General features: G+C 37.4%; 1 long non-coding RNA gene across 1 annotated transcript; it reads right to left on the bottom strand.

Moving 5' to 3' along the window:
* Nucleotides 1–4019: 4019 nt before the first annotated feature.
* LOC123385402 lies at nucleotides 4020–8391 on the bottom strand. The gene is made up of 3 exons (XR_006597847.1): nucleotides 8274–8391; nucleotides 8106–8163; nucleotides 4020–4846 (listed from the first exon to the last, which is right to left on the bottom strand). It is a non-coding gene; the product is annotated as an uncharacterized LOC123385402 (long non-coding RNA).
* Between the last annotated feature and the right edge of the window lie 14399 nt (nucleotides 8392–22790).

Genomic DNA, 22790 nt, shown 5'->3' with positions numbered 1-22790 from the left:
TTTGTTTTTTACTTTTTAAAATTTCATTATTTTTTTGGAATAAATTTGACCAAGAAAGTTAAAGATCCGTACACTGAAATCTACAGGACATTTATGAAAAAAATTAAAGACACAAATCAATGGAAAGATATTTTGTGTTCAAGTACTGAAGGAATTAATATTGCTAAAATGTCCATACCACCCAAGCAATCTACAGATTTATTGCAATTCCTACCAAAATTCTAACGGCATTTTTCACAAAAATAGAAACTAAACCCTAATATTGGTATAAAACAGCCAAAGACCCAAAATAGCCAAAACAATATTGAGAAAGGAAAAAAAAAAGGCTAAAGGCATTACACTTTCTGATTTCAGACTGTACTATAAAGCTATACTAATCAATCTAGTATGGTACTGACATAAAAGCAGAAATGTAGATAAAGGAGATGAATGAAGAGCCCACAGATAAATCCACACAACATAAGGTGAACTTGACAAGGGTGTCAAGAACACACAAGGAGAGAAGAAAAGTCTCTTAAGAAATGGTGTTGGCAAGACTGGATGTCCACAGACAAAAGGGTCAAACTGGATCCCTCTATTATACCACTAACAAAAATTAACTTAAAACAGATTAAAGACTTCAAGGTGAGACCTGAAGCCTTAAGCTGCTAGAAGAAAACATAGGGATAAGCTCCTTGATATTGGTCTAAGGAATTAGTTTTGGGATTTTATACAAAAAGCAAAGGCAACAAAAACAGAAGTAAATAGGTGGGGCTACATCAAACTAAAAAGCTTCTGCACAGCAAAGGAAGCAATCGACAAAACGAAAAGTCAGACAGGATGGAAGAAAAATATGTGCAAACCCCCACATACCAGATGAAGTATTAATATCCAAAATATACAAAGAACTCATATCATTCAATATCAAAACCATAAATAAGTCAATAAAAAGGGGCAAAGGATCCTAACAGATAGGCTTCCAAAGAGAGTAATCAAATGGCCAATGCATATATGAAAAGGTGCCCAAGATCACTAATCATCAGGAAAATGCAAATCAAAACCACACTGAAATATCAGCTCACATCTGTTAGGATAACTATTACAAAGAAGGTAAGAGAAAATGCTAGTGAGGATATGGAGAAAAGGGAACACCTATATACTCTTGGTGGGAATGTAAAGTCGTATAGCTATTATGGAAAACAGTATGAAGGGTTCTCAAAAAATTGTAACTACGACTACTATATGATCTAGCAATACCACTTCAAGGTATATCAAAAGAAATTAAATCGATATCTTGAAGAGGTATCTGTATTCCCATGTTCTTAGCAGCCTTATTCATAATAGCCAAAGTTATGGAAACAATCTAATTGTCCTACAGATTAATGGATAAGGAAAATGTGCCCTATGTATATGTATATGTATATGTGTGTATACATATACATATATATATTCCTTTTTTAATGCTGAATAACAGTTCATCATACATATATATGTATATATACATATATATGTATATATATGTACATATGTACGTGTACATATATGTGTACATGTACATATATGTACATGTACATATATATGTACATATGTACATGTACATATATATGTATGAACGATTTATGTAAATATACATACATATATGTATGAATGATGAACTGTTATTCAGCATTAAAAAAGAAAAAAAGGAGCTCTTGTCATTTGCAACAGCATGAATCAAACTGGAGAACATTATGCTAAGTGAAATAAGCCAGACAGAAAATAGTCAAATACCACATGGTTAACTTATATGTGGAATCTGGAAAAATAAAAAAAAAAAAGTCAAACTCAAAGAAACAGAGAATAGAAACGAATAGAAAAGTGGCTTCCAGGGGCTGATGGGTGAGAGAGACAATAAGAAGTTAGTAAAAGGGTACAAACATTCAGGTATAAAATAAGTAATGTCTGAAGATCTAATGTATAACATGGTGACTATAGTTGATAACACCATATTGTATGGCTGAAATTTGCTAAGACAACAAAACTTAAATGTGTTCTCTCTCTCTCTCTCTCTCTCTCTCTCTCTCTCTCTCACACACACACACACACACACACACACACAAGTGCACACCCACACAACGGTAAATATCTGAAGTGCTGGGTGTGTGAATTAACTCAATGGGAGGAATCCTTACAACATGTATGTGTATGAAATCATTATGCTGTGTACTTCATCTTACAATTTCATTTGCCAATTATACCTCAATAAAGTTGAAAAAAAAAGTGAGAAAAGAAGAAATCATGGTGAGCAGCTGCTCAAATCTGGCAGTTACCATAGTTCAGAACAAATGTTTGTGGGAGAATCACCTAGAGATCTCTCCCTTTTGAGTCATCCTACAGTTTGTGAATTACAGCGTTATTAAAATTACCTTAGGTGAATAGTTTCCCCGATTGATTCTTAGAGACCTAATTATGAATGTTAAGTGTAAACTATGTACAGGCAGAAAAAAAGTATAAAGATTATTTTAAATGATGTATTATAATTTTAATTATTCCATATTTCAAAGAAACAATGATCTCTGTCTGCAAACTGACTTGTTTTTTTTTTTTTTCCTAAATGAATGTGAGAGGCTCTTGGATGGTTCATCAGTTAAGCGTCCGGCTTCAGCTCAGGTCAAGATCTCCTGATTCCTTAGTTCTAGCCCTGCATTGGGCTGTCTGTTGTCAGCGCGGAGCCAGCTTCCAACGCTCTGCCCCTTCTCTCTCTTCCCCTCCCCCAGTCACATTCTCTCTCAAAAATAAAAAAAAAATTAAAAAAAAATTTTAAAAAAAGGGTGAAAATGTCCAACGAGTCAAATATTTTTAGTGCTCATCAGTAATGGAATACTGAAATATTATTTAAAAAATGAAAACCATTTCTCTATACATTTCTTAATTTACAGGAGAAAATATGTGGCAAAATGTTTAACTGCTAGAAGATACGTAGTTTCTAAAAGAGATGGATACATTAATTTGATCTCCTGAAGTATATTTTTAACAACTAGTTATCCACTGCAGAAAAAAGCATTGGAACAATGGTATGTACATCATCACCAGTACTAAGATATTTGTTTGTTTTGTATAAATACAAATGTGGGAGTTTTATTCAATAATTTGAAAAAGACTTTTTTTTTCATTAACTATGACTTCAGACCTGTAATTAAGAGAGCACATAATTGAATATGACTTCCTCTGTATATAGTACAAGGCTGGCCTTCTTCTTCTTTTATATTTCAAGCTCAATTTTAACAAAGCATCGGGAAGGAAGCTAGATATAAGGCTGCCTTGAATTTATAAAATAGTTTTCTTCCCAGGAACTCAAAATTACTTGCATTATTCTTACAAGACGCTTGTCAGTTTGCCAGTCTTTATTGTGTTCTAGTATGTGCTAAGATGTCTCTGGCAGAACAAATACCAACTCCTCCTACCTTCTAATCAAGGGAGTTGAGCAGAACTAAGCAGATCTATATGGGCTGTGAGTCTGATTTACTTTTAGACATGAGACCTCATACATCTGTATATGGGATTGTTTGTGGGAACCCTGTCGGAGTAGTCACAGCAGAAGGATAAACATTCCACGAATTTGCTACTGTATCAAATATATTTAGTACTCTTTGGGTAAAGGGTGGTGTTGCCTCCAGAGCCAGTTGGTGGATCACTTTTGTGCCCCACATTACTGTATGAACACATTCATTTTCACCAAACGCAGCTCCAATTTATATTATTTTTCTTACTGTTTGTATCTACCAAATTACCCCCCCCCCACAATGAAGATTTTGTAACCAGTGTAAATATCCAAAGAATGACACTAGTCCTTGTCTTTCATAGATATGTACGATAAAAATGATGTTGATAAACATACTATTAGCCAACACTGACTGAAAATTTCCTGAGAGCCAGAAACTATTCTCAGCCCTTTATCTGCATCATTTCATTTAACGCTGAACACAACTCATATAAATGATTTTTTTAATGAGATATTGAGAGATAACATAAATTGGCTAAGGCCATAGCTGGTAAAACCCTCCCCATATGCAAGTTCAACATTGTCCATTTCCAAGTCATTTATGACCAAGGCAAAGAATACCAGGCAACTGACAAACACACTAGTCACAATACACAAAGTGAGAAAGAAGGATTTGTGGTGTAAAGAATCTGCAACAGAGGAGACAAGATCTCTACCCGAGACGCAGTCTTGAACTGGTACCATTGCATGCCAAAAGAGAGACTTTACCCGTGGACTCGGGCTGATTCAGATTTTGCAGTGCCTGAAACATACTCAATCATATGACCCCCTCTTTAAGAAAAGATTATAAAAGTATGAATAAAACTAAGGGATGAAGGTGTATATTTATTGGGAATAAGAAATCCCGACAAATAAAAATAAAGAAAGAAAACCGCCAAGCGCCACAAATATCACACAAGGCAGGAAAAGAACACATCGGAACTATTAACAAACTGATACACTGTCTAATACTTTACTTCCAACAATTTTCAGTGCATATTCTTTGCCTCTCCACGTGACAATAATTTTATGGTGCAATTTTCTAAAAAGAAAATAGAATGGTAATATTCCATTGCTCCTCTGGCATGACTGATGGAAAGCTGGCTGCATTTTTAAAAACCGTTGACTCAAAAGTTTCTTTATGTGTCACATTTCTTTACTGATAATGCCATGTCGGCTCAGAAAGGGCTCCCTGTGTGGAGGCACGTCATCAGAGGGCTGCAATGAAAGCTGCCGGTCCAATTCAGCTACGTCCTCCCTGTACCATCGCCTCTTCCCATGCCAGCCTTCACCAGGCCATTGATGCACAGTGTGTGATGCAGCCGTGAAGCCTGGTCATGGAAACCTCTGTGTAGGAAGCAGTGGAGCAGATTCTGAATGAAATCTTTTTTAAGTCAAAGATGGGATCCAGATAGATAATCTAGATAATCTACCAGGCACAGATCTAACTATTCAAGGTAAAAGTTGTAGTCTATTGGTTTGTCCTCAGCCCCAAGCCACCATCATGGGATAAATGTGTACCTCTTTGGGAAACCACCATCATGGGATAGAGGGTGGTACCCAAGCTGGGCAGCATACCATTCCCAGCACCTCTGCACATCCCCCATAGATGCTTTATTAGCTTATTGATAAAGCTCTATCTGATTACAATATTGTCCATATTTATAGAGAAGTAGGAGGTGGCAAATAACACCCCGTGGATTATGCAACAGTGGAAGTTTCCTAACTAGGGAAAGCACTTGTTAGAAAAAGAAAATCCAGGTGAGTCTGAATATTAGCACTGTCTTTAGCCTAGAGGACTTGGGTTCTTCCATTAAGCAAGCTCTGTCCTGCTAGCCAACATTCTTTATCAAAACTTTAAGAGAGAGAGAGAGCCAACAGGAGCTTTTAGGAGAAAAAGTAAACTCTCCTCAAGGCTATAAAAGATAATGGGCTTTGGATCCAGATAGATTATGTCTGGTTCTACCACTTAGTATTTCTATTAAATGAAAGCAATACATACTATGGACTGTTGGGTAGAGATTAAATGAGATATTATATATACAAAGGAGAGTACCCTGCTTGGCTTATATGTGTTTACTGTCAAATCCCAACCATCTCCCCTGAACCCATCAAGACCAATATGCTCCACCAGTGATAGAAGTTTTACTGCTGTACACTTGGCAGGCATGGAACCTTGCTGCACACTGGAAACTCCAATATGCATCAAGTCACAGTTGATGTCCATCTCTGCACTTTTTGTCTACTACCACATTTGTGAGTTTAACATGCCATGTCCCAACCTTGCCGGAAATCTCTGCTCACTGAACGAATTCTGAGTGTATTCTTAATGAGGATCCTTTGCATAAATGGCTTACTGGTTTATGGACTTTGAACAGTTCTTGATATGAGTGACCCCCGCTACCTTGTTCAACCCGCTAAACTGCATTGCCTTCAGCATCGTTGCTGGCCTGGTTAGAAATTGGAATTATTCAAGCCCTGTGGCACTGAGGAGCTGGCTACAAAGCTTTCATTTTATTTCATCTGGTGCATTCATGCTTCTCTTCCCTGCTGGCTTATGCCTCCAAGTACTCAGCAAGTAGGATGGTCTAATGCAGTCTTTTAAGCCACTTCCCAAAGAGGTACACAAAACCATTCCAAATAACATAGTTGAAAAATATATATTAACTCCTAGGATGACTAGTCTATAAAAACCACACTTACTTGAATAAAAATTGTGAAGGCCAAAATAATCCTAAGAACTTTGCCTTCATTATCTCTCTTACTCTTCATCAGAATTCTTTAAGGGAGCTACTAAAATTATGCCCATTTTATAGATCGGAATTTGGCAAAATATGCACGGCCTTGGGGTCTGGCCCGCTGTTTTTGTGTGACCCAATGAACTAAGGATGATTTTTAAATTTTTAAGTGGTTGAAACATAATCAAAGGAAGAATATTTTGTCACATGTGAAAATTATTTGAACTTCAAATTCTATATCTATAAATAAAGTTCTATCAGAATACAAGACAGTCCCATCCATTTGTTCACCCTTGTCTATGGGTGCTTTTGCTCTACCAGGGAGAGCAGAATAGTTGCAACAAAAACCCTATAGCTGGCAAGGCATAACACATCTACCTGGTCCCTTGTAGACACCTTTGCTGGCCCCATTTACAGACAATGACACTAAAGATCAGAGAATTCAGTATCTTACCAAAGGCCACCCCCCAAAAAATAAAATCTGGGTCTGATCGATCGAAAAGATCATCCCTTAACAACTGGACACTCTTACTGTAGTTCTGGTTGTTATGAAATTCAGTGAATCTCACCCACAAAATGTCAATCACAGTGAATTACTCTGTGGTCATATTTTCTATCCTGACCATAGCAGATAAGTTTGGCACAAGGGGACCGCTACCACTTCTGTAAAATGGTGTGCTGAATTTATTAAGGACAGCATTTTGCTTTGCTGACATCTGCATGGCACAGTGCAGTTTTGGTCCTACTTCAAGTAAAATGATTGCCAACCCCCATATTATAACCCTTCCACTTCGAAGCTAACTTCAAAAGCTCAGCACATATGTTAGGCTTTTGGAATTGGATGAAAGGTATGGGACCATTCCCAAGAAATAATTACAAATGATTATTCAAAATTATACATTCAGCTAATTGCCAGTAAAGAGAAAAAATGTAATCCCTTCCTCATTTCAGGAGCCAGAAATAGCGGCAAAGGATTCAATCCATTAAATAACTGGAAAAAAATTACATCATCATAGTCATTATCTCAGAGTGACATTTTAATATCCAATATTCATTTTAAGATTAACTTTTAAATACATTTATTATATTATTTTATTTGCACCTTAACAGCTGTTAAGTTTTAGAGACAATGATTGAAAATAATTGAACGGTCTGTTTTTGTTCTTTTTCACCACAGTGGCACATAATGCTGATTTTCAAGAATTCTATTTGCACACGTTAGAGCATAAAACGAGGGGCATGAAGGATTAAGGGACAACTGTAGACTGCATCCCTGCATTCACAGGAGCACACTGACAAACTAATAATTAGCATCATGGTGATACACTGACTTACAATTAACCAATTTGCAATTGGTATCACATGCTATCCTCACAGCCAATGGTATTAAGACCTGTGGACTGAAAAACAATCTAATTTTGTGTCATGGCTGCCCATTCTGAAAAGCTTCATCCTTCAACCATTGCTATGTTGGATCTCAGGATATTTGCCTTTGTGACTTGGTAGTAAAGGAAAATGGCACATCTCAGATGAGCCCTGCTTTTGTTACACTAGTAAAGAAGTAAAAGAGATAAAGCTTTTGTGTTTTTTAATTAAAAACAGAAAACAAAAAACAACTTCTAGGTAAGAAGAAAGAACGTACGTATCAGAACATTGTAAAGGGTAAAGTAACTTGCTAAAAATTAAAGCTGGACTTAGTATTTCCAGGTCCATTTGTAAGGTGTTTAGAAGTTGCCATTGAATCCTAACAACACGTAAAAAGGCATACAGACAGAAAATAGCAACTCTTTTGAATCCATAAGAGAGTGAAAGGCACTGGGAAAATGGCTGCCCCCAAAGACCGAAAAGACACACAGGTCATGACTCACCAGAGCAGAGACTCACGAGCAGAAATCACCATAGAATCCAGGGCCAGAGTGTGGAAGCCTGAACAGAAAGTGAAGAATTGCTGGAGTTTCAGTGTGAACATCTCTGAGAGTTGAAAACTCCAGGGGGGCACAGGAATGGGAGGGCCCCCATAGAAGCAGGAGATTTACCTAGAGGAGGTCAGTCAGGTTCTTAGGGGGTGAGTGGGAAAGGACCCATTTTGAAATACTCCACAACACTCTGTTCTTAACAGGGCCTGCCCTCATGTGAAACGATTTAACTGCAGCCTAACCTGCCCTCATGTGAAACGAGTTAACTCCAGCCTAACCTGCCCTCATGTGAAACTAATTAACTGGAGCCCAAAAAACTTTGGTAAGAGAAACTACCAATTTAGCTCATTCTAGCCTTCCTGTCCAACCTGAGAGGGAGGAAAAAACTAACACATACTTGTGTAGTTCACAGTCCAGAGATGTAGGCTCACTAAAAGACTGACACCTCATCATAGGACAACGAATGCTTTGTGCCCCCCCACTTCAGTACCACCTTGCTAAAAAACCTATTGAGAGCAGTTCCTTTTACCCATCACATCACTCCCTCTATCAAGAAAAATTTGCAAGGTACACCAAATGGCAAAGATCACAGTTTGAAAAGATTGAGCAAACCTCATAACCAGACATGGCAGGGGTGTTGGAATTATCTGTGAGTCTTTAAAACAACTAGGATTAATATGCTAAGGGCTTTAATGGATAAAGTATGCAGCATATAAGAACAGATGGGTGATATAAACAGGAGATGGAAATCCTAAGAAAGAACCAAAAAGAAATGCTGTGGTACAAACCACAGAAATGAAGAATACCTTTGGTGGGTGGGCTTATTAGGAGACTAGATACACCTGAGGCAGGAATCGGTGAGCTAGAAGGTATATCAATAGAATCCTAAAAAAAACTGTAAAGAATACACACACACACATACACACACACACACACACACACACACACACACACACACAAAAGACAGAAAATTACCAGAACAGAATATCCAAAGACTGTGGGACAATTACAAAGGTTTAAAATATGCATAACGGGAATACCAGAAGAAGAATGAGAGAAAGAAGAGAAAAAAGATCTGGAACAATAATCAGTGGGAAGCTCAGAAAAACACCAAGCAGGATAAACATCAATAAAACTATACCACAGAATAACAGTTTCAAATTAGAGAAAATCAGATAAAAAAAAAAATCCTGGGGGGCTGGGGTGGGGAAGAGCCAGGAGGAAAAAAAAAAGTACAGTAAAGAAAAACAGACCTTATCTACAGAGGAACAGAGATAAGAATTATATCTGACTTCAACTCAGAAATCATGCAAATAGGAAGAGAATGGAGGGAAATATTTAGTGTTGAGAGAAAACCCCCCACAAACCCAGAATTCTGTACCCTATGAAATTATCCCTCAAAAATGAAGGAGAAATAAAGACTTTATCAGACAAAGAAAACTGGAGGGAAATAGTTGCTAATAGTGAAATTGTTGCCAGTAGACCTATTCTCTGTCTTTAAACAAATGTTAAAAGAAATTCTTTAGAGAGAAAGAAAATATTATAGTCAAAAACTCAAATTTATATCAATAAAGGAAGATCAGTAAAGAAGCGTAAGGATACAATAAACATTTTTATTTGTTTTCTCAATTGTTCTAACAGATAACAGTTTGTTCAAAATAATAAAAATTATGTATTTAATACATATGTATATATATTTCAATATATAAGTTAAATGAATTATAGCAATGATACAAAGAATGGGAGAGGTATTAGAATTATTTTATTAAAAGGTGTTCACACTACACATGCAGTGGTATAGTGTTATTTGAAAGTGGATTTGGACTACTTGTAAATGTATTTTACAAACTCTAGGACAATCACAAAAAGTATAACTGATAAGAAATGAGAGGAAAATGGAAGCATATAAAATCATATAAAATGCTAAATTAAAACCACAAACGTGAGAAAAGGAGTGAAAGACCAAAACAGAAACAAAGAATAAGGGGAACAAGCAGAAAATAGTAACATAGTAGACCTTAATCCAATTATATCAATAACCACTAGGAATGTTAATGGTCTAAATGAACCAATTAAAAACATTATCAGAGTGAACCAAAAAACGTGACACCATTATGTGTTACCTACAGGAAATCTCCTTTAAATAAAAAGACACATATAGATTAAACATAAATGTATGGGGAAAAAAATACCATGCTAGCATTCATCCAAAGAAAGCAGGAGTAGCCAAATTAATTTCAGACAGAACTGATGTCAATTAAGGAAAGTCATCAGAGAGAAAGAAGGACAGTACAAAATAATAAAGGGATTAATTCTCCAAAAATACATTGTCTTAATGTGCCTGACAAGAGAGCATCATGTTCCGTGAGGCAAAACCTGACGGAATTTCAGGGAAAAATAGATGAATCCACTACCATAGTTTGAGACTTTACAATCCCTCTCTCAGAAATGGATAGATCCAGAAAGCAGAAAATCAGTAAGGATATAAACTCAACAACAACATTATCTATCAACTGGATGTAATGAACATCTATAGATCATTTAATCCAGCAACAATATGCATTTTTTTTTCTGAAGCCCACATGGAACATTCACCAAGAGAAACCACATTCTGGTCCATAATACACACATTTACAAATTTAAGGAATAGAAATTATACAATGTCTACTCTCCCAGACCGCAATGGAACTAAACTAGAAGTCATTAACAGAAAGATAACTGGAAAATTCCAATATTTCAACATCAAAAAGGACACTTTTAAGTAACACATGGGTCAGAGAGGTAATCTCAAGAGAAACTTACAAATATTTTGAACTAAACGAAAATGAAATCACAACTTACCCAAATTCCTAAGATTCAATAAAAGCAGTGCTTAGAAGGAAGGTTAGAGCATTGAAATGTATATATTAGAAAAGAAAAAAAGATCCAAAATTAATCATCTAATTTTCTACTTTAGAAAACTAGAAAAAGAAGAAAAAATAAACTCCAAGTAAGCAGAAGACAAGAAATAATGAGGATTAGAGCAGAAATTAATGAAAGTGAAAATAGGAAATCAACAGAGAAACTCAATAAAAGCAAGAGCTGTTTTTTTGAAAAGATCAGTAAATTGATAAGCATAGTGAAAGAGCAATGAAATACCACTACACTCTATTAAAATGGCCAAAATCAAAAGCAATGGATAAACCAAATACAGGTGAAGATGTGGGGCAACAGGACCTCTCCTCATTGACCAGAATGCAAAAACGGTAGTCACTTGGAAGACAGTTTACATTTCTTACAAAACTAAACACATTATTTCCATACAATCTACCCTTTGCATTTCTTGGTGTTTACCAAAAGGAGCTGAAAAGTTATGTTCATACAAAAACTTGCACATGAATGTTTATAGTAGCTTTATTCTTAACTGCCAAAACTTGGAGGCAACCAAGATGTCCTTCAGGAGGTGAGTGTATAAATAAGCTGTGGTACATCTAGACAACGGAATATTATTTAGCACTAAAAACAAATGAGCTATCAAGCCATTGAAAGACATAGAGGAAACTTAAATGCATATTATTAAGTGAAAGAAGCCAGTCTGAAAAATCCTGCATACTGTACAATTCCAACTATATGGCATTTTGGAAAAGGCAAAACTATGGAGACAATAAAAAGATCAGTGGTTATAGAGGGTGAGGGTAGGAGAGTAGAGATGAATAGGCAAGGCACAGAGGATATTTAAGGTGAGGAAATACTCCATCTGCTATTATAAGGATTGATATACATCATTATACTTTTGTCTAAACTCATGGAGTGTAAGACACCAAGAGTCAATCCTAAGGTAAACTGTGGATTTGGGGTGATTGTGATGTGTCAACGTAGATTCACCACACTTCCCTGATCAATGTTGTTGCTAACAGGGGAGGATAAGTATGTGCAGGGGAGGGGGGGCAGGGAGCATATGAGAAATCTCTGTACTATTCTATACTCTGTACTCACCTCCCAACCTTGTTAAACCTACAACTGCTCTTAAAGTTTTTAAATAAGAAACGTTAAAACCTATAAGATATCCCTAAACTGTCTTCTTATTTTTAGTGTCTTTGGCTCATTTTCTGGACGAAACTTGCTTCAAAATTAATTTACTTTCATATAGTAAGTAAGCGCTAGGAATCTTTGCCTGGTTATGTTTCTTCCTTCTTCCTGGTCCTCTTAGGATTTTGTCTGAATGGCTCTTCTTGTGCTTTTGTTTCTTACTATTGCTGTTTATTTACTTGACTCATTCTCCCAGGATCCATATATTTAGTGTTAACTCTTTGAGGGCAGGTACTTAAGCTTAAAAAAGTAATATTTATTTTCTCCTATAGGGGTTTAATGAAAAATCATTGGCTTAAATTGGATGAAACATTTAATTGTGGAAATGTACATTATGAGAAAAGATCTGTGCTTTTGTTCGACAGACACAGGGTAACTACTGTGTGCCACAGTTTCTTGTGTTAAACTAATAGACACCTGTCCACTTTTAATGTCTGATTTGCTTTGATCTTTTGCAAAGAGAAAAATTAGAAAAAATGTGAAGTAGAGAGCAGAATTTATTTTTTTAGGAGAAAGTAGAAAAGGGGAGGGGAACTTCAGAAAGAGGTTAGATTACCTGAAAAGAACTTGCCATCCCCAAGGCGAGAAATGCACAAGATGTCATATTGGAAGCATCGGAGTGACTAATCTGAACATAGTTTACAGCATGATCTTCCTTCCAGGTACAGTCACAGCATCCAAGCATGCTTCTCTTTTACCCTGTCTCTAGTACTTATTAAACATTTAGTATATGCAGAACACTGTATTAGGAGCCATCATATTTTGTATTCTAAGCACCTTAAGTTAGTTTTGCTGAGATGGATAGATAAATGATTGTTTATTCTAATTCATGATAATGAATCTGATCTGAACAGACTTTGTGGTTAAGACTAGCAGCCATGCCATGTGTTTTGGACTATAGGCAATCCAATGAAAGATGAGCCAATTGTAAAACATAATATTTTGTTCTTTTACAGGCTTTGAAAGCTAATTGTCTTAGTTCAAATTCTGATTCTTCCATTTATTAGCTGCTTGTACTTTGAGATCATTAAGGAAGTTCTATAAGCTTCAGTTTCCTTGTTGGGTACACAGGGATACTAGCAGAACTTAGCCAATAACATTTCTGTGAGGATCAATGGAAATAATGCATTTAAAATACCCTGCATATTATTTGTACTCAATAAGTACAATTAATACTAGTGTAATTAGTGTTGATCTATTCTACAATTGTTCCTATTATGGATTCCTTGACCTCTGGGGCAGACATTTTTGAGTGGATAGTTAATGCTGATACAATTTGAATTTATTAACTGCACTTTAATAAGCTGTTATTTGTCCATTCAGAATGCTTTATATAAATAGAACTGTCCCAGGCCTGTGAGTCCTTGGTATTTTCTCTCCATACTTAACAGATCACAGAATCCCTAATCTTTTTTTTTTTTTTCAACGTTTATTTATTTTTGGGACAGAGAGAGACAGAGCATGAACGGGGGAGGGGCAGAGAGAGAGGGAGACACAGAATCGGAAACAGGCTCCAGGCTCTGAGCCATCAGCCCAAAGCCCGACGCGGGGCTCGAACTCACGGACCGCAAGATCGTGACCTGGCTGAAGTCGGACGCTTAACCGACTGCGCCACCCAGGCCCCAGAATCCCTAATCTTGATGATCTTTCAATCTTTATCTTCATTTTTAAGTCAGCTATAAATAATATGATCTGTTCAAGTATATCTTATAGTTCATTAGGTATTTAATCTGAATACAATATATAAACCAAAAGAGTGTTTTTAAAATGTAATTCTGGAATGTTAAGTCTTCTAAGTATGTCAACAGAGTTACAATCTCTTCACTGTGAACATATGATACTGATTGAAGAAGTGAGGGATAGGCTAGTTTAATCAGCTAAAATGGTTAATCTTACTATTGTTTCTAAAAATGAGGTTTCTGTGAGGAGCACCTTATTGGCTTCTACTCAAGCTTATTAAAATTATCATTGAGGGGCGCCTGGGTGGCGCAGTCGGTTAAGCGTCCGACTTCAGCCAGGTCACGATCTCGCGGTCCGTGAGTTCGAGCCCCGCGTCAGGCTCTGGGCTGATGGCTCGGAGCCTGGAGCCTGTTTCCGATTCTGTGTCTCCCTCTCTCTCTGCCCCTCCCCCGTTCATGCTCTGTCTCTCTCTGTCCCAAAAATAAATAAAAAACGTTGAAAAAAAAAATTATCATTGATGTTAGGAATAGCTAAAAAGAAGTTCAGAATTCACATTTGATGTCCAGGTTATTTAATAATGTCTTTCCTGCCGCATGGGTAGCTAGATGAAAATGACTGCAACCACAGGACTCTGGAGCAAAAGCGAAGGAGCTCCCTTGTCAGTGAATATAGCAAAACATTTAGGAAAATAAAGAGAGAGAAATTCCATTCTCAGATGGCAAATTAAATTATAGTTTTATGATCTATAAATTATATAGAGTATCTCATTTCAAATATCATTTATCTAATTTTTTTAATGTTTATTAATTTTTGAGACAGAGAGAGATAGAGCATGAGTTGGGGAAGGGCAGAGAGACAGAGAGAGAGAGAGAGAGACAAAGAATCCAAAGCAGGCTCCCGGATCCGAGCTGTCAGCACAGAGCCTGACTTGGGGCTCGAACCCACAGACCACGAGATCATGACCTGAGCCAAAGTCTGAAGCTTAACCAACTGAACCACCCAGGCGCCCCTCAGATATCATTTATTAAAAAATAAACTACATTCGCCTAGAGGCAAATAACATTTGTCCCAATATGGCAAACTAGTATACATGCAACCCCTCTCCACTTCTGATATACACAGCTTTCACAGCTGAGTAAGCAAATCTACAAGTTTGGGTTGGGTAGGTAAATTAACTACCTTTGCGAAAGTTGAAGAGGGAACCTTCTAGTGCAAAACTATTCTAAGCTTAGAGATGGAAGAAGCATGATTTCTCACTAATAAATATGTCATTTTGAAAATACTGATCCTAGGAAGTACGTGATGTGTGTGGGAGGTGGGTGAAGGTTTTGTAGGAGATAATGAAGGAGGTAAATCATTCCTAAAGAAACAAATTTTAATATTTTATTTTGGTATAATATATAATGGTTATACATTGTGATTTCAACATTAAATTTTGGTACTGTCATCTTTCCTGAAATTATTAAGGTTTAGGAATTTTCTTAGAAGTACTGAGAAATTTAGCATTCAGTGGTTCTCAAAATGTGATCCCTAAGCCAGCAGCATGCGCATTACCTGGGGACTTAGTAGAAATGCATGCTTTTAGGCCCCACCCCAGAACTACTGACTCAGAAACTGTAGGGGTAAAATCCAGAAATCTGTGTTTTCATGAGCTCTCCAAGAGATTTAGATGAACACTAAAGTTTGAGGACCTCTGGTCTCATCCAATTCCTTGGGAGAAGTATAGGACTTGCCAAAAAGTATAGGACCAAACACAAATCGTTAATTTAAGTGGTGTGTATGTCATTGATGCTTTTTCCATTTCCTTTCAGGTCCTGTCTAGCTATTTTACTACTTTGTCTAATTAGAGAACAATGCCTGCTCCTTTCTCCATACCTGTTCCTTTCTCTGCGTTAACGACCTTAAGCCCAACCTCATTTTGGTCTTTAAGATGGATCTTGATCATAGTCCAGGATATTCAAGTAAACTCTAGATCAGTAATTTGAAGTTCAGTGTCATGACGCTCATTGACAATCTGACTCGCCAAACGGGCTAGTTCTACTTTGTGTAGTTAGCAAATTGAGTTCCTATTTCTAGAAAAGAGTAAAACATAAATGCCCCTCTTTTCATATTCCCACCCTTCCCACTGAGGATAGAATGTCTAGCCAAGCATGTGCCTCTGACCACTCAACTTATTAGTTACTCTGAGAGAATGGATTGATTAGTAAGATTAATCAGAAAGGAAGTCATTGAATGGCCACTTTTCACTACCATGCAAAAATACTGTGTGTATTGGTAAGAGGATGAATAATGGGGGTGGGCAGGAAAGGTGGGTGGAGAGGAACAGAGGTACTGCAGGAAGCACCCAATAGATACCTACATCTAAGCTTTAGCACTACTTTTCAGCCAAACCCTGAATGTGGTGAGGAATGGCTGCCATGGTATCAGGTGCTTCCTTATCAGAGAAGGCAGAGGAATAAAGCACAGAATTCAAACACTAAATTGCACTCCCTGAAACCCTAATTTGCAGATCTAGTCCCTGTTTTTTTCTCTGAATCCAGATTTCATCCTGGATAACCAAATATGTCCAGTCTTGAAGGACTGCTTCTGCTCTGATAAACACCCAGATTAACTAGAATATGTACTAGAAACCCTGTCATGAGCAGGTCCCTGTGGCCAACCATAACTTTCTACGCCAACCACTCTCAGATGAATTAGCAGTATAAAAGCTCTACTTACCTGCCTTTGGGACATCCTACTCCTTGTTAGTACTTCCAAATGTTGGATTATGTTTTAGACTATCTACTGTGGTCTCTTGTTATAATTCCAATGTTCTAAGTTTTTCACTCCTCTCATCCTTCCAACTAGAGTAGTCAAACTCTCCCCATGTGTCATTAGAAGTGATTATAGTTCTAGCTCTAGGCCTTAGATCTCTCTTTACAATTGTGCTGTAGTTATTTGGTCCATGTCCAATCTTATTTTGAAATACAGTAACTTTACTTGGCAAATGACTTTGTGAGAATGCCTCATCTTTGAGTTTGTGTTTCTATCATGAAAGGCCATCTGGATAAGAAGAGCTCAACAGATAAAACACTTAAAGACTTTATCAAAAGTGTCTTTGGTTGTTGCATTTAGCCTAATGCAGTTTTGCAGTTGCTACCATCTTGAGAAATTTTGGTAGGTATTATACACATTTTTATCCACATCATGAATGTGAAGAAGTATTTAAGAAACACAGCCAGCATCCCTCAGTGGGGCGCCTGACTGGCTCAGTCAATGGAGCACACAAGTCTTGATCTCAGGGTTGTGAGTTTGAGCCCCATGTTGGGTGTGGACATAACTTAAAAAATAAAATCTTTATTTTTAATTTTTAAAAAAGTGTTTAATGTTTATTTATTTTTGAGAGAGGGAGACAGAGTGTGAGTGGGGAAGGGGCAGAGAGAGGGAGATACAGAATCCAAAGCAGGCCCCAGGGTCTGAGCTCTCAGCTCAGAGCCCAACACAGGGCTTGAACTCATAAACTGTGAGATCATGACCTGAGCCGGTGGGACACTTAACTGAATGAGCCACCCAGGTACCCCAAAAAATAAAATATTAAGAAAGAAAGAAAGAAAGAAAGAAGAAAGAAAAGAAAAGAAGAAAGAAAAGAAAGAAAAGAAGAAAAGAAAAGAAAAGAAAAAAGAAAAGAAAAGAAAAGAAAGAAAAGAAAAGAAAAGAAAAGAAAAGAAAAGAAAAGAAAAGAAAAGAAAACATAGTCAGCATCTTGGATTTGAATCAGAGGTATTCAAAGAAAGATCTCAGGAAAAGTCTCATTGGCTATTTAAAATATACAATAAAGGGGTGCCTGTCCAGCTCAGTCATTTAAGTGTCCAACTTCAGCTCAGGTCATGATCTCATGGTCCATGAGTTTGAGCCTGGTGTCGGGCTCTGTGCTGACAGCTCAAAGCCTGGAGCCAGCTTTGGATTCTGTGTATCCCTCTCTCTCTGCCTCTCCCCCACTCACGCTCTGTCCCTCTATCTCTTTCAAAAAATAAATAATTAAAAAATTAATTTAAAAAATAAAATATACAGCAAATAGCAAAATAAATATATTTTCAGCAGGAGAGAGTCATTTATTTTGTGGTCATTAGTGCAAAAAAAAAAAGGATAAAAACTGCATTTTCTCTTCTCTCTTTTTATTTCTTTTCCCTCTCTCCCTGGGCAATCATACCCAGTGTAATTATCCAGTTCAATGGAGATTAGTTTCTTTTTTTTTTTTAATTTTAATGTTTATTTATTTCTGAGACAGAGAGAGAGAGCGCGCCCGTGCGCGAGCTTGAGTGGGGGAGGGGCAGAGAGAGGGAGATGCAGAACCCCAAGCAAGCTCCAGGCTCTGAGCTGTCAGCACAGAGCCCAACACAGGCCTCAGACTCACAAACCGTGAGATCACAACCTGAGCCGAAGTCGGATGCACAACCGACTGAACCACCCAGGAACCCACAATGGGGATTACTTTCATATCTGTCTCATTGTCCCCTCCTGACCTCCACATACACAACATTAATGGCTACATACAGCTGAGAATCTCATGGGCATCTGAAACATAAAACAACTGCACATGACTCATCCTTGTCACCCCAACTGCAACATACACCAAGCCCGCTACTCCTTCTTTATGCCTTATCTCAGGTAAGAAGACCATGAGGTCTTCCAAGCTAAAACCTCAGACATATCCAACACTCACCCCTTTCTTTCAATATGAATCATATATTTGGTTACCATGTTTTTTTCTGCTTCCAAATTATTTAGCCATTTGATTCCCTCTTATTCATCCTTGAGTGCCTCTGCATTAATTCTTCCCCCACTAACAGTTCCTTGGATTTACCACAATAGCCACCTCGTTGAACCCCATGTCTCCAGTCTTCCTCCCAACCAATTCTCAGCATCACTTCCTGGACTTCTTTTTTGCAAAATCATCATCATCACCAGTCAGTCACAACCATAGTAAAGGCAGGTCCCCCATATTTCAGAGACTTCAAAGATTTCTCACTGCTTCCAAGATGAAGTCTAAGCTTTAGTTTGACACACAGGATATATAATTTGGCTCTAAACTTTCTTTTCTGACATTTACTCTTCCTTCCTTGTACCCCCATAAACACTCAGATCAAACTACACAAACCTCTTCATTGTTTTAGAAAAATGGCATGCCTTTCATATGTTTCTTGGTATATGCCTTCTCTTGTGTCTAGAGTATATCCTCTACTTCATTTTACTGACATTCAGTATTTTCTGAATGTGAGAATGGCTTCTCACATGCGATTCTGTTTTTTGTGACTCTTTGCTCACTAAAATGTGTTCCCGGAGGGAAGGGACTATAAGTAAACTATAGGCATCTAGCAAACAATAGACATTTAATTTCACTGACTACATAAATGAATGCAAGGCAAATGCGTAGTAATTACATCTATAAATAAGGATTTTTGTGATTTTAGAATAAAGTTGATAAATCAGTGAGTAGTAAATTGTTCAAGAGATGCATACATTTAAGAAAGGATGAAAAATCTGGAAAGATACCATTTTTACTCCTCTTTTCCTTGCAGAATGAGGACAATCTTGATTCCACATGGAAAGCAGCCCAGAGAATGCTACTTCACATTCCTATCAAAGAAATTATGTCATAGATTTCCCACATATAACACCTACTCAATCTCCCATGAGTAATGTCAGGCACACTTCTTTTTTTTTTTTTTTTAATTTTTTTTAATGTTTATTTATTTTTGACAAAGAGAGAGACAGAGCATGAGCGGATGAGGGGCAGAGAGAGAGGGAGACACAGAATCCGAAGCAGGCTTCAGGCTCTGAGCTGTCAGCACAGAGCCCAATGTGGGGCTCGAACACACAGATCGCGAGATCATAACCTGAGCTGAAGTTGGACGCTCAACCGATTGAGCCACCCAAGCACCCCATACTTCTCCTGAGAGATAGATGGTGACCATGAATGCCACACAGAAACACATGTTTAGGTCTTTGATGATATTAAGGAATAACTGATAACGGTATTGTATTTACATTAGAAAAGAATCCTTAAATTTTAGGGATACAGAGTGAAAACACAGGTGTGACAACAAAGACTGCTTCCCAAATAATATGAAATGGTGAGGTAGTTAAGAGTGTGCTTATGGTAGCTTTAGCTGGTGTGGATGCATGTTTAGGACAGATGATGGATAATGAGCATTTATTAAAATATCTGTCCACTTTTGTATGTGTTTGAAATTCTCTCAATGTATTTAAAAATGATTTTCCATCATGATCAATGCCTACCCAATTGTGAACGATTAAAGTGACATTAAATACTTGTTATTGCTACTTGTGATGCACTCTGGAACTTTCTATTTTTATTCTCCCTTATTCTATTAAAAAAAAAAACAGGGGTGCCTGGGTGGCGCAGTCAGTTAAGCATCCGAATTCAGCCAGGTCACGATCTCGCGGTCCGTGAGTTCGAGCCCTGCGTCAGGCTCTGGGCTGATGGCTCAGAGCCTGGAGCCTGCTTCCGATTCTGTGTCTCCCTCTCTCTCTCGCCCCTCCCCCATTCATGCTCTGTCTCTCTCTGTCCCAAAAATAAATAAACGTTGAAAAAAAAATTTAAAAAAAATAAAAAATAAAAAAAATAAAAATAAAAAAAACCATAATGATTTAAAAAAAAAAACATAATGTGGGGAGTCTAGGTGGCTCAGTTGGTGAAGTACCCGACTTTGGCTCAGGTCGTGATCTCGCAGTTCGTGGGTTCAAGCCCTGTGTCGGGTTCTGTGCTGATACAAGGATTCAGACTCTGTGTCTCCCTCTCTCTCTGCTCTTCCCCTGCTTGCATTCTCTCCCTCTCTCTCAAAAATAAATAAACATGAAAAATTAAAAAAATACATAATACTGACCCACTAAATTTATCTGTTTTTGCTAATGGGTAATGGAAAACACTGTTTTGTATAGTGGAATAGTTCTTCATGTGTTCATCTCCCCCCCCTCCAGGGCTCACTTTAGTTTTCTCTTATTAAATATCAACCTTCTGCTAAGGCTCCAGACTTTGAAGTACCTCATCTCCCTGATGTCACTCTAATTTTGTCACATGGCAAAATATGGCATCTTAAAAAAAAAAAAATGTGACATCTTAAAATTATGTCCCTGACTATATCTTTGAACAGAAACATTACTTGGACCAAAACAGTGTTGTTCCAGGCGGAGAAACTCTGTCCTTTATTCAGACTTGACCCTGGTGTAAAAGGAGAGTCCTGAACGCCCACCCTTCCCTACATTCCACCCCGTGTGCCAGCATCTGCACTCTCCTTGTTTTCTTGGTTTTTCCAGCCTTATGTTCTGATTATTCCTTAGCTCTACAACCATAAATAAATGTCCAGATTCATAGACTCTCCAGGCATCCAAGTTGTTCCCTGACTTATGTTTAGATGGCCTGTTTTTCAGATTTTTAAAAACTGAATGTCATTCTGTAGTTTTAAATACTTTTCCATTTACCAAGGTCACTTTCAATCTTATTTTCTACGGCACAAGCTAGGCCTCCTGGGATGGTGCCATCTACAAAAATATACATACTTTTTACATGGCAGAATTCCACAGGATGATAAAGTTGAATACTATGTGGTCCCACTGAACCACCTTTTTTACTGTCTCCTCAACATAGTGACACTTTATTTCAAGCCTCAAACCTATTTCAACTGATCAAATAAATGTAATAAATAATGAGCAGCTGAGTACAACTAAGTTCTTGAGAGTAAACCATATAGATTATCGAAAAAGTGACAAATGGGGGCGCCTGGGTGGCGCAGTCGGTTAAGCGTCCGACTTCAGCCAGGTCACGATCTCGCGGTCCGTGAGTTCGAGCCCCGCGTCGGGCTCTGGGCTGATGGCTCAGAGCCTGGAACCTGTTTCCGATTCTGTGTCTCCCTCTCTCTCTGCCCCTCCCCCGTTCATGCTCTGTCTCTTTCTGTCCCAAAAATAAATAAACGTTGAAAAAAAAATTAAAAAAAAATAATAAAAAGTGACAAATGTAACAGTTTGGGTAAGATGTAATAGGCATTCATCTACAGTACTATATTTAAGAACCATAAGCCTTGGTAAAAATTAATAAATAAGCTTACACATTACGTTATCGTCTCACCTAAAATTGTTCTTACGTGTTCACATAATTTCCACAAATATATGTTATAATCCTTGAGGCCTGTTATCCCTAATGTGAAAGATGGTATTTGATGTATGATGATGTAATTTAATACTATGCATAATGAATTAAAATCCAACTCATCTTATTTTTTTAGTATTCTGACATAGGAAGATATAAAGACAAATAACTTCCAGGCACAGAAAAAATAATTTGTTAAGTACTTTAAAAAATGCACCTACAAATGGTTTTTGGTGATTATATATTGACTAATATTTAGAAAAAAAAACCTGAAAAAAAGTAAGAAAACTTGAGTTAGAAGTTGCTGCAGACAAGGGGTGCCCAGTGACTCACTTGTTTAAACATCCAACTCTTGATTTCAGCTCAAGTCATGATCTCACATTTTGTGAGTTTGAGCCCCACATTGGCCTCTATGCTGACAGTGTGGAGCCTACTTGGGATTCTCTTTCTTCCTCTTTCTCTGCCCCTCCTCTGCTCTCTCTCTCTCTCTCAAAAAAAAAAAAAATAAATAAAATATTAAAAAAATAATTAAAAAAAGTTACTTTTCATGAGAAGATGAAATTACAACTCTGGCTTCGGTGTGATCATTTTTCTCCAGAATTACCTCAACACTGAAGAGGCTTGACCCTTTGGGACAACAAAGCTGTTCGGCTCATCCTGCTTGGTTATCTTCAAATGACTAATACTCTCAACACCAAATCACCATCAAGAAACATTTCAAGATGCTCTTGACCCAGCAACCA

This window comes from Felis catus, chromosome B2 (genome assembly GCF_018350175.1).
Source record: "Felis catus isolate Fca126 chromosome B2, F.catus_Fca126_mat1.0, whole genome shotgun sequence".
In the NCBI taxonomy this organism is placed as follows: Eukaryota; Metazoa; Chordata; class Mammalia; order Carnivora; family Felidae; genus Felis; species Felis catus.
This window is presented reverse-complemented; position numbering and strand designations above follow the sequence as displayed.